Source organism: Marmota flaviventris, chromosome 6 (genome assembly GCF_047511675.1).
Source record: "Marmota flaviventris isolate mMarFla1 chromosome 6, mMarFla1.hap1, whole genome shotgun sequence".
In the NCBI taxonomy this organism is placed as follows: Eukaryota; Metazoa; Chordata; class Mammalia; order Rodentia; family Sciuridae; genus Marmota; species Marmota flaviventris.
Window position 1 is genome coordinate 128,110,176 of NC_092503.1, and position 14,396 is coordinate 128,124,571.

A 14,396-nucleotide genomic window follows, 5' to 3' on the forward strand; every position below is an offset into this window, starting at 1 on the left:
GCCTATTTACTGATTGGGTTATGTGGGGGGGGGGGGGGCTTTTTTGGTGCTTAGTTTTTTGAGTTCTTTATAGACCCTAGAGATTAGTGTTCTATCTGATGTATAAGGGGTAAACATTTGCTCCCTGTATGTAGGCTCTTTATTCACCTCACAGACTGTTTCTTTTGCTGAGAAGAAACTTTTGTTTTAAGCCCATCCCATGTATTGATTCCTGATTTTAACTCTTGCATCACAGGAGTCTTATTAAGGAAGTTAGGGTCTGATCCCACATGAGGGAGATTAGAGCCTATTTTTTCTTCTATTAGATGCAAGGTCTCTGGTTTTATTCCCAAGTCCTTGATCCATTTTGAGTTGAGTTTTGTGAATGGTGAGAGATGAGGGTTTGATTTCATTTGTTGCATATGGATTTGCCACTCTAAGATTTCATCTTACTCCAGTCAGAATGGCAGCTATTAAGAATACAAACAACAATAAGTGTTGGTGAGGATGTGAGGAAAAAGTTACACTCATACACTGCTGGTGGGACTGCAAATTGGTGCAGCCAATATGGAAAGCAGTATGGAGATTCCTTGGAAATCTGGGAATGGAACCACCATTTGGCCCAGCTATCTCTCTCGTCAGTCTATACCAAAAGGACTTAAAAACAGCATACCACAGGGACACAGCCACATCAATATTTATAGAAGCTAAGTGAAGTTAGTCAATCCCATAAAACTAAATGCCAAATGCTTTCTCTGATATGAGGAGGCTGATTCATAGTGGGGTAGGGAGAAGAAGCATGGAAGAAATAGATGGACTCTAGATAGAGCAGAGGGGTGGAAGGGTAAGGGAGGGGTTGTAGGGTTAGAAATGATGGTGGAATGTGATGGTCATTATTATCCAAAGTACAGGTATGAAGACATGAATTGGTGTGAATATACTTTGTATACAACCAGAGATATGAAAAATTGTGCTCTATAAGTGTAATAAGAATTGTTAATGCATCCCGTTGTCATATATAAATTTTAAAAATTAATTTAAAAAATAAACTGCACTATTTAATTAGGTTATGATTTAAAAAACAAAAAAGACAGTTATTTCATTATAAATTTTAACAAAAATATCTACAAAATGTTTTACTTACTACCTCTACTTTAAACATACGTTGTGCTCTTCTAAACATCTACAAAGAGTAAATGTTTCAAATAAGGACTTAAGTTTGTCCACTATGTACATAGGAGTGTTGAAGAAACCATACACATGTGCCGCAGCCTGGCTGGCTGGGCAAAATAACCAGGGGGTGAGTGACAAGGAACTTGTGAAGGTTGATACAGCAGGAGCCACTTTATTGCCAGATAGCAGGGGTATATATACATAACTGAATACACAGCTTAACTTAATTAACATAAACTAGATACAGCAGTCAACCAATAAGGAATCCTCATCTTAATGATTACACACAGCTTAACTTAATTGACATAATCTAGACACAGCAGTCATTAAGGAATCTCTATCATCTTAATGGCTTGCTGGTGTTACTTCTCAAACCACTCCTCTTGGCAAAGTGCCAGGTGCCATCTTGACTTGTCTGTGGCTCTCAACATTTCCCCCTTTTGTTTAATTTAAATAACAAGTATGTGGCTTAGGGACCGTGCCTGTTTTAGGTTGTCCAATACTATATATGGTCCTTACCCGTCATTGGATGGTCTGACCTCAAATCGTCAGCCTCCTGTCTTAGGTTAGTACCATTGTAATTGGATCTTACCCATCTTTGACTACTGGCCCAACACACTCAGCTATACTTGTGGATAATGATCATAGTGGGTTTTACACAAACACCATAAATAATCTGCTACAAGCAGAAGGGGAGGATACAAAATGCCATGATACCAAGCCAATTGATGGCTCCAAGTAAGAAGCCCTTGGAAAAAATGTACCACAGATGACACCACCAGCAAAGATACCCCATACCCCGGTACTACCACAATTCATTGCATAACAGATAGTTCACAATGCATATAAGTAACACATAGTCCAGGTAAATCACAGTCCAGGTAAGTTCACAGTCCAGGTAAGTTCTGCAGGCAGCTTCACATTCCAGGTAATTAAATCACAGTCCAGGTAATTAAATCACAGTCCAGGTAAGTTCTGCAGGCAGCTAGCTTGATCCGAAGTCTCCTCCGGTTCTCAGCATCGCTGGAAATTCCTCCACCCTCTTCCTCACCGGCACTGGGACGAAGGCAGGAACTCCGACAATGATGGCTAAAGAAAATCCTGTAGTATTCCAGCAGGCACTAAGAAAACAACCTTCTGAACAATTTAGTACATTATCTCAAGGTTTTTTACATTTGAAATAGGCCTTAATGGTGCTCATTGTTCATTAGCCTCCAGGTGTGGGAGAACATTGTAGTTATTGACATTGGAAATGATGAAATTTCAAGGGCACCGGTGCGTCCTCTGACACTGGCTGTAACATCCCTGGGCAGCCCCAGATGCCCTGGGGAGTGTCCTGGACTCAAACTGCCATGGGGCACAGGGAGCAAGAGCTTGCGAGACTGTGCCTCCAGGTCAGGTCTGGATTTGGGCTCAAGGCAGTGGCGTCCCACTCCCCGAGTGGGGGGCGGGGAAGGGCCGGTCGCCACAGCTGCTTGGAAAGTCCCTGCTGCGCTGTGACCAGCTTGAGCATGCAGCAGGCACGCCACTTCAGGCATCTTCCAGTAACAAAAAGTATTTAGTAGTAGCCTTTTATTGCAATTTCTTCCTTGATAGTCCTTCTTCCTCTGAACTTTCTTCCTCTTTCTGACTAGAGTTCCTGGGCTTTTATCAATGTATGCCCTAACTGTTCTTGGTTCCACTGGGGTGCCTCCTTCCCTTAGTAATTAACATCCCTTCCATATTTTCGTCAATACAACACACCAAGACAAAACAAGACACAAATATACTGTATCAATCTTCTCCATTTTCTCGAAATGGCCATTTTTCCTCTCGCCCTATCTAGGGACGAGCAGATTTGCTCTCATCCTATCTATTCTAGGGACAGGCAGCTTCTCCTTGTCACTTACCCCCGAGTGTCCCGGCTGTCACTTACCATCTGCTGCAGCCTGGCTGGCTGGGCAAAATAACCGGGGGGCGAGTGACAAGGAACCTGTGAAGATTGATACAGGGGGAGCTGCTTTATTGCCAATATATACATAACTGAATGCACAGCTTAACTTAATTAACATAAACTAGACACAGCAGTCAGTCATTAAGGAATCTCTACTATCTTAATGGCTCCCTGGCACGTTACTTCTCAAACCACTCCTCTTGGCAAAGTGCCAGGCTCCATCTTGACTTGTCTGTGGCTCTCAACACACATGTAACAACAATTATATCTGAAAGTGTCTTCTAAGTAGGATCATTCTGGCCTAGAATCCTTCATTTCTTCCACTTCTTTCTTCTATGACACATATGTCACATATGAGTGTCACATGATATATTACAATTTCACTGCCAAAAGCCCTTTTCAGAAGATGCCTTTCTATGTATTTTAACACAAAGTGTACAAAATGTGTTAGTTTACTAACTCTACTTTTGTCATACATTGGCAACCTCTTTAACATCTAGAGACTAGATATTATAAAATTAAGACTCTTGTTTCTGGTATATATACAATATATACAGTTCAGCAAAGTTAAATGAAATGTACAATACAGGGCAACAGAGTGTGCTAGCAATTATCAGCTTATCTAACAAAACACCTGTTGCAACTTTCCTCCCATCTCCGTCAATCCAGTGAACAAGTACAGACAGTATTCTGTTCAGAGGTGGTTTAACAATTCCAGACATAGTATTTCCCATCAGTTGTTTTAAAAAAAAAATTTACAAAAAGATTTATCCTGCTACTTCTTTTAAATATGTCAAGCATTTCTAAATATATAGAAGGATGAGATATTCTGAATAAGAACACATCCACTATGCACACAGTACTGGTAAATAAAATAATTTGCTATCATAAATATATAGGGTAGTTCCAGCAGAGAGAGTGGTGAGAAAGGGAACACAGTCTGCTCCCTGGGACCCTCTGGGGTCCTCCACCCTAGGCCGGTGGGTGAGCTGCCCACCCCCACCCACAAGCAGGCCTCTGCTCTTCAGACTCCCAGAGTTCCCAACACACCTGTGCACTGGCTGGCCCAGACTGTGAAGGACCGGGGAGCCTCTTCCTCTTCCTGGATGACCTGATTGTGTCAGCGTCCTGTCTAACCATACCCCACAGGCTTCCAGGTCTAGATTTTTTATATGTTTAAAGTGCCTAATATGTTTTACCACTTCTACTTTTAACATATAACACATTTGTAAATTTCTTTTTGTTAAAATTCTTATGAAATGTTTGGGGGGGGGGGGAGACAATAGCCAAACCCAGTTGTGTGCTGGTTCTCAGGAACAGCATACCAGTGTGCTTTCAATGAAGCAAGAGTTTTTCCTTATGTCTATGGGTTTTTGTTGTTGTTGTTATTTTACTTTGCTGAGTACATAGTGTTCATAAAGGACAAATGAGTCCTACTTTACATCTAGTCTTTGTAGATGTCAAAGAAGTGCCAGTGTATGACAAAATTAAAATTAGTAAACAAATTTTATATTTTGTGTTAAAATTCCTAGGAATGATTGTCTTCTGAAATTTTGAGCGTTATAATCCACTGGGTTAGTGAAGGGCCAGAATGCTCATATTTTGAAGATGTTTTCAAATTAGAACCATTGTTACATCTGTGCAGTTTATTCCAGACTGTCACGTACCTAGTGGACAAATTGAGTTCTTACTTGAAACATCTAGTATCTCTACATGTTTAGAAGAGTCCAATGTATGTTAAATGTAGAGGTAGTGAAATATCACTGTGTAAATATCTTGATAAAATTCATGTGAAATATTGTCTTTCGGGAATGGAACTGTTAAACAACCACTGTGAGCAGTATAGCACCCTCTGTACTTGCTCAGTGATGTGGAGAAGGAGGGAGGGAAACAAATGCAAAAGGTAATATGTTAGTGTATTCATACTTGGAAATTTTCAGACATCAGTTTTCTGTATGTTTGTTGCATATTGTTTTGCTGTGTTTTAATATATATATTGGACAAATGAGTCCCAATTTTGCAAAATCTAGTCTCTAGATGTTAAAGAGGTTGCAAGTGTATGACTAAGTAGTAAGTAAAATTAACACATTTTGTACACTTTATGTTGAAATTCATAGGAAATTTGTCCTCTGTAAATGACTTTTAGATATGAATTTGTTCAACCATCTCTAAGTGTTATATATGCCTGTACTTGACCACTGGACTGAAAGTAGTGAGAAGGGAAAGTTTCAAAAATGAAATGGTCATATAAGATGATACCTCAGATTATTACCATTGCTACATGTGTAATTTTATTTACCAGTGCCTGTGTGCATAGTGGATGCATTCTTATGTAAAATATCTAGCCCTTCTATATATTTAGAAATGCTTGATATATTTAAAAGTAGAAGTATTAGGATAAATCTTTTTGTAAATAGCTTTTAAAAACTGGTGGGAAATACTGTGTCTGAAATTGTTAAACCACCTCTAAACAAGTACAAACAGTATTCTCTAAACAGAATACTGTCTGTACTTATTCATTGGATTGAGGGAGATGGAAGGGAAGTTGCAAAAGGTGTTTTGTTAGAGTGTGCTGGAAAATTTCAGCTTACCTGTAGTGTACATTTCATTTAACTTTGCTGAACTGTATATATTGTATATATACCAGAAACAAGAGTCTTAATTTTATAATATCTAGTCTCTAGATGTTAAAGAGGTTGCCAATGTATGACAAAAGTAGAGTTAGTAAACTAACACATTTTGTACACTTTGTGTTAAAATACATAGAAAGGCATCTTCTGAAAAGGGCTTTTGGCAGTGAAATTGTAACATCATATCATGTGACACTCATGTGATACATGTGGCATAGGAGAAAAAAGTGGAAGAAATGAAGGATTCTAGGACAGAATGATCCTACTTAGAAGATACTTTAGATTACAATTATTGTTACATGTGTGTGGTTTAATCAACACTACTATGTACATAGTAGACAAACTTAAGTCCTCCCCCTTTCCAGGTTTTGCTCTTGCTTTCACATATGAGAGAAAACATTCAACCCTTGACTTTTTAAGTCTGGCTTATTTCATTTACATGATGTTGTTCATTACCATCCATTTATCAGAAAATACCATTATTTCATTCTTTATGGCAGGATAAATTTCATTGTGTGCGCACACACACACACACACACACACACGTTTCCTTCATCTACTGATGGACATCTGTACTGATCCATCATTTTGCTATTATGTATTGTGCTGCTACAAATATTGAAGTAGCTGTTCTGTTACAGTATCCTGATTTTAAGTCTTGGGATAAATACCACAGAGTGGGATAACTTGTAGTTTCACTCCTGTTTTTGTTGTTGTTGTTATTTTGTTGGTTTGTTGGTTTTTGAGTAATCCCCATACTGCTTTCCATAGTGGTTGTACTAATATTCAGTCCCACAAACATTGTATCTTTCTCCTCACATCCTCACCAGAATTTATGATTATTTATATTCTTGATAATTGCTATTCTAACTGGAATGAGATAAAGTTTTAGTTTAATTTTGATCTACATTTCCCAGATTGTTAGAGATGTTGAACACTTTTTCATATATTTTTGGCCATTTTTGCTTCTTTTAAGAAACGTCTGTTTAGTTTTTTTTGTTTGTTTGTTTGTTTTTCCCATTTACTGGTTGAGTTATTTTTGGTTTGTTTATATATTCTGGATATTATCCCCTGTCAGAGGAACAGATGACAAAGATTTTATCTCATTCTGGGCTTTCTTTATGCTCTTCATCATTTCATGTGCAGAATTTTTTTTTTAATTTGATGACATTCCACTTACTGATTCTTAGTTTTATTTCTTTAGTTTCAGGTATCTTGTTGAGGAATTTTGTGCCTGCACCTATATGATGGAGTACTTAGCATATATATTATTCTAGCAGTTACACAGTTTCTGATCTAATTCCTAAGTCTTTAATCCATTTTGGGTTGACTTTTATGCAGGCTGAGAGATAGGGATATAATTTTATTCTTCTACCTAATATATTAATTTTCCTAGCACACTTATTGAAAAAGCTACCTTATCTCCAAAATATATTTTTGTCACTTTTCTCAACTGTCAGATGACCATAAGGGTGTGGATTTGGCTCTGTCTCTTCTATTCTATTCCATTGATTTTCATGTCTATTTTGATGCCGTGCTGTTATACCATCTTTGGTACAAGATGGGGATGCATGGAATACTTCTGAATATAAATCAAAATTGAATAGTGCAGATCAATGCACACTATTTATTCATGAAAGTTTAGAAAACATTTTTCCAGTCTGGAAAAAAAAGTTTAAAAATTGTTTTGTTTTGTTTTGTTTTGTGTGTGTGCAATATAGCCAAAATATTTTATTTAAGAAAATTTACTACTTTTTTAAAGTATGGACTTAAAGTTTAATCTTCTGAGTCCAAAGATTCTGCAATGCTATCATTTTTTATGTATCTGATGCAATAACTTTATTGCACTCTATGTGTTTATTAGTACTGCAGCACTCCAAACAAATCATGCAAATTGGCTTTTGAAAATATACTGAATACACATGTGCTCAGAATTCTAGGTTCCAAGTTCACAGTGCTTAAGTATATACACATTTATATTCCACTGATGAATATAAAATTCTGTTTACCTTTGCAGTGAGATAAAGAGTATTGTAGCAGAGAACCACCCACACGGACCTGTGCAGGACCTAGGCTCACAGGAAGCCCCATTCACCCCTCCCCTGGTGGGGCAGACACCCACCAAAGCCTAGCCTCTGGTGCAGAACCACCCCTTCCAACCAGAAGACTACCCTGGAAGCCAAGATCCAGCCCAGACCACCCACACCAGCCCGTGTGGGTCCCAGGCTCACAGCAGGCCCAGTCAACTTCTCCCCCAGCAGGGCAGACACCTGCAAGAGCCTAGCCTCTGGTGCAGGACCGCCCCTTCTGACCAGCAGACTACCACAGGAGGTCAAGCCCTGAGGCCCAGATCCACCTACACCAATTTGTGAAGGACCCAGATCCAGGATGCAGTAACATTCATTGAGGGACACCAGCAGGATCTGGAAGCCCAACATCAAGGTGAGGTACAGACAACATGCACAGATACTAAAGAATACAGAGAAAAAACTGTAATATCTCAGATCTACAATGCAAGAAAGGAAGACACAGAGACAACATGAAAAAACAAAGGAGGAAAAGTGCCCCAACCAAACCAGGACACTATAATAACACATCCCATGGACAGCGAAGTTGATGAAATGTCAGAGAAGGATTTCAAAAGGTTCATAATTAAAATGATCTGTGAGTTAAAGAATGACCTAAATGAGCAAATATAGGCAAAAATTGATCAATCCAACATGAGATAAGAGAATAAATACAGGTAGCAAAAGATTACTTCAAGAGAGATAGAGACTCTGAAAAAAACTGTCAGAAATCCTTGAAATGAAGGATACACTAAATCAAATTAAAAACTCAATAGAAATCATAACAAATAGACTAGATCGCTTGGAAGAAAGAATGTCAGATAATGAAGATAAAGTATACAATCTGGAAAATAAAGTTGATCACAAAGTGAAAATAGTTAGAAACCATGAACAGAACATCCACAAATTGTGAGACAGCATCAAAAGAACAAATCTAAGAGTTATTGGGATAGAGAAATGCACAGAGTTTCAAACCAAAGGAATGCACAATCTCTTCAATGAGATAATATCAGAAAATTTCCCAAGCATGAGGAACAAATTGGAAAACCAAATACAAGATGCTTACAGGACACCAAATGTACAAAATTGCAGTGCCTATTATACAGAATAAGGATAGAATGTTAAAAACTGCAAGAGAGAGGAATCGGATCACATATAGGGGGAGACCAATTTATATCTCAGCAGATTTTTCAACCCAGACCCTCAAAGCCAGGAGATCATGGAATAACATATACCAAGCTCTGAAAGAAAATGGACACCAACCAAGAATCTTATATCCAGCAAAACTAAGGTATAGATTGGATGATGAAATAAAAACCTTCCATGATAAACAAAAGTTAAAAAAATTTACAACTAGAAAGCCTGCACTGCAGAACATCCTCAGCAAATATTCCAAGAAGAGGGAGTGAAAAATAAATGATGAAAATCAGCAGAGGGAGGGATTACACTAAAGGAAAGTCTAATCAGAGGAGAAACCAAGTCATGTTAAATACCAAAAATAAACAAAAATGGCTGGGAATACAAATCATGTCTCAATAATAACCCTGAATGTTAATGGCCTAAACTCTCCAATCAAAAGACATAGACAAGCAGATTAGATTAAAAAAAAAAAAAAAAAACAATATGCTGCCTCCGAGACTCATCTCATAGAAAAAGACATACACACACTGAAGGTGAAGGGATGGGAAAAACCATACCACTCATATGGACTGCAGAAGCAAGCAGGGGTTTTCACCTTCATATCAAATAAAGTAGACTTCAAACTAAAGTCAATCAAAAAGGATAAAGAAGGACACTACATACTTCTCAAGGGAACCATGCACCAACAAGACTTAACAATTATATATGCCCCCCAAAATGGAGCATCTACATTCATCAAACTCTTCTCAACTTCAACAGTCAAATACACCACAACACAATAATTTTGGATGACTTTAACACATTTCTTTCATTACTATATAGATCTTCCATGCAAAAGCTGAACAAAGAAACTATAGAACTCAATAATACAATCAATAACTTAGATTGAACTGACATATATAGAATATTTTATCCTTCAACAAGAGAATACACTTTCTTCTCATCAGCTCATGGATTCTTCTCTAAAATAGACCATATACTATGGCACAAAGCAACTCTTAGCAAATATAAAAAAGTAGAGATACTACCCTGCATTCTGTCAGATCATAATGGAGTGAAATTAGAAATCAATGATAAAATAAGAAATAAAATGCACTCCAACACCTGGAGACTAAACAATATGCTACTGAATGAACAATGGGTTGCAGAAAATATCAAAGACAAGATTTACAAAATTTTAGAGGTGAATTAGAACAGAGATACAAAATATCAAAATCTCTTGGACACTATGAAACCAGTACTAAGAGGAAAGTTCATTGCATGGAATTCATTCCTTAAAAGAAGAAAAAAATCAACAAATAAATAACAACATTACTTCTCAAAGCCCTAGAAAAAGAACAAATCAACACCAAAAGCAGCAGAAGACAGAAAATAATTAAGATCAGAGCTAAAAAATAAATAAATAAAATTGAAACAAAAGAAACAATTGAAAAAAATGACAGAACAAAAAGTTGGCTCTTTGAAAAAATAAACAAAATTGAATGACCCTTAGCCATATTAATGAACAGAAGGGGAGAGAAAACTCAAATCACTAACATACATGATGAAAAAGGAAATATCACAGCATACATTACAGAAATACAGAAGATAATTAGAAATTTTGAAAACTTGTACTCAAATAAAATAGAAACTATCTAAGGCATCAACAAATTTCTAAAATCATATGATTTGCCCAAAATGAATCAGGATGATATACACAATTTAAACAGATCAATGTCAAATGATGAAATAGATTCCATCAAAAGTCAAGTTTTACAAGACCTTTAAAAAAGAACTAATACCATTACTCTTTAATTTATTTTAGGAAATATAATAAGAGGCAACACTTTCAAACTCATTCTATGAGGCCAATATCACCCTGATTCTAAAACCAGGCAAAGACACATTAAAGAAATAAGACCTCAGACCAAAATCTCTAGTGAACATAGATGCAAAACTTGTCAATAAAATTCTGGCAAATTGAATACAAAAACATATCAAAAAGATCGTGCATCATGATCAAGTGGGACTCATCCCAGGGATGCAACATACAAAAATCAATCAATGTAATTCATCATATCAATAGACTTAAAGATAAAAATCATATGATCATCTCAATAGATTCCAAAACAGAATTTGACAAAATATAACACCCATTTATATTCAAAACACTAGAAAAATTAGGGATAACAGGAACATATTTCAACATTGTAAAGGCTATCTACGCTAACCCTTAGGCCAAAATCATTCTAAACAGAGAAAAATTGAAGGCATTCCTTCTAAAACTGGAACAAGACAGGGATGCTCTCTTTCACCACTTTTATTTAACATAGTTCTTGAAAGATTAACATTAAACAGGGATGAGAGGTAGGAGGGAAAGGGAGAGAGAAGGGAAATTGCATGGAAATGGAAGGAGACCCTCAGAGTTATACAAAAGTACATACAAGAGGAAGTGAGGGGAAAGGGAAAAATAATACAAGGGGGACAAATGAATGTCAGTAGAGGGGGCAGAGAGAGAAGAGGGGAGGGGAGGGGAGGGGGGATAGTAGAGGATAGGAAAGGCAGCAGAACACAACAGACACTAGTATGGCAATATGTAAATCAATGGATGTGTAACTGATGTGATTCTGCAATCTGTATATGGGGTAAAAATGGGAGCTCATAACCCACTTGAATCAAAGTGTGAAATATGATATATCAAGAACTATGTAATGTTTTGAACAACCAACAATAAAAAATTTAAAAAAAAAAAAACATAGTTCTTGAAACACTGGCCAGAGCAATCAGACAGACAAAAGAAATTAAAGGGATACACATAGGAAAAAAGAACTCAAATTGGCAATATTTTCTGATGATATAATTCTATAACTATAAGATCCTAAAAGTTCCACCAGAAAACTTCTAGAACTAGTAAATGAATTCATCAAAGTAGCAGGATATAAAATCAACACCCATAAATCAAAGGCATTTCTATATATCAGTGATAAATCCTCAGAAAGGGAAATGAGGAAAACTACCCCATCTACAATAACCTCAAAAAATAAAAATAAAAAAAAACACCTGGGAATCAACTTAAAGAAAGAGCTGAAAGATTTATGTAATGAAAATTACAGAGCCCTAAAGAAAGAATTCAAAGAAGACCTTAAAAGATTGAAAGATTTACCTTGGATAGGCAGAATTAATATTATCAAAATGACCATACTTCCAAAAGCACTATTCGGATTTAATGCAATTCTGATCAAAATTCCAATGACATTCCTCATAGAAATAGAAAAGCAATCATGAAATTCATCTGGAAAAATAAGAGACCCAGAATAGCTAAGGCAATCCTTAGCAGGAAGAGTGAAGCAGGTGGCATCACTCTACCAGACCTTAAACTATACTACAGAGCAATAGTAACAAAAACAACATGGTATTGGCACCAAAATAGACTGGTAGACCAATGATACAGAACAGTTTCTGTACACAGAAACTAACCCACAAAATTACAATTATCTTTTATTAGACAAAGGTGCCAAAAACATGCATTAGAGAAAAACTAGCATCTTCAACAAATGGTGCTGGGAAAACTGAAAATCCAATATACTACAAAATGAAATTAAATCCCTATCTCTCACCATGCACAAAACTCAACTCAAAATGTATCCAGAACTTAGGAATAAAATCAGAGACCTTGCATCTAATAGAAGAAAAATTAGGCCCTAATCTCCATCATGTGGAATTAGGCCCCAACTTCCTTAATAAGACTCCTTTGGCACAAGAACTAAAATCAAGAATCAATAAATGGAACAAACTCAAACTAAAAAGATTCTTCTCAGCAAAAGAAACAGTCTATGAGGTGAATAGAGGGCCTACATCTTGGAAGCAAACCTTTACCCCACATCAGATAGAGCACTTATCTCCAGGGTATATAAAGAACTCAAAAAGCTAAGTACCAACAAAACAAATAACCCAATCAATAAATGGGCCAAGAACCTAAACAGACACTTCTCAGAAGATGATATACAATCAATCAACAAATATATGAAAAAATGTTCATCATCACTAGCAATTAGAGAAATGCAAATCAAAACTACTATAAGATTTCATCAGGTTGAGGCTGTGGGTCAGCGGTAGCACACTTGCCTGGCATGTGTGAGGCACTGGGTTCGATTCTCAGCATGATGTGTAAATAAATAAAGGTCTATCAGCAAATAAAGAAAAAAATTTTTAAAAAAAATTCATCTCACTCCTGTCAGAATGGCAGCTACTATGAAGACAAACACAGCTGCTGGGACTGCAAATGGGTGCAGCTAAACTGTGGAACTAACCTAGATGCCCTGCAATAGATGAATGGATAAAAAAAGAATGTGGCATTTATACACAATGGAATATTATTCAGCAATAAAAGAGAATAAAATTATGGAATTTGCTGGTAAATGGATGGAGTTAGAGAAGATAATGCTAAGTGTAGTTAGCCAATTCCAAAAAACCAAAGCCAAATGGTTTCTTTGATACAGGCAGGCTGATTCATAGTGGGATAGGGAGAGGGAGCATGGGAGAAATAGACAACTCTAGATAGGACAGAGGGGTTAGAGGGGAAGAGAGGAGGAATGGGGTTATAAATGATAGTGGAATATGATGATCATTATTATCCAAAGCACATGTATGAAGACACAAATTGGTGTGAATATACTTTGTATACAACCAGAGATACAAAAAATTGTGCTCTATATGTGTAATAAGAATTGTAATGCATTCACTGTCATATATAAATTTAAAAAGAGTATTGTAGCATTAACAATTACCTAATAAAAGGTTATAAACCAATTTTTGAACTGAAGAAACAGGATGTGAAAGTTATGCAGTGGCAACCACTGTGAAGTGAAATATGGTATTTTCGTAACAGTTGAAACCATCCTAGAGCTAACTATACAGTACATGATCTACTGTTGGTTGCATCTACTGATTCCAGAATCTGGGGACAGGGACACCTACTGAGCAAATAGAAAACAATTAGATCTGAGATTGAGTAAATCATTTGGGGGAATTAAAATATCAGATCCTTTAATATCTTGCTTCATTTTTTCTTGGAGTATATAATATTTAATTATGTCTAATAAAAGTAAAAAAGCACTAATTAATTGAAAAGGGAAGAAAATAATGAAAGCAATCTTTCTAGTGAGAAAGAGTCAAGTGATATTTAAAATGAAAACTTCAAAATATTTAACATTTTAAAAGACTGACAATTTTTCCCCACACACATAGTACATGCTATTTAGATATGTTGATAAATATTAAAATTACATACATAATCCATGAGTTCCATGAGTGCATTATTTTGAAAAATAAGTTAATGTAAAATATGAGAAAAATACTGTTAACGGGCCTAACCTTGGACCTACATGGAGGAATGCTTATCTTGCTCATTGTGCAAGCAGCGAAGTCCTAACAGAACCCTATGTTTTTTGAAAAAGTGCTGGCAGAACACTGGAAAGTTCCATTTCCTTGCTCCCT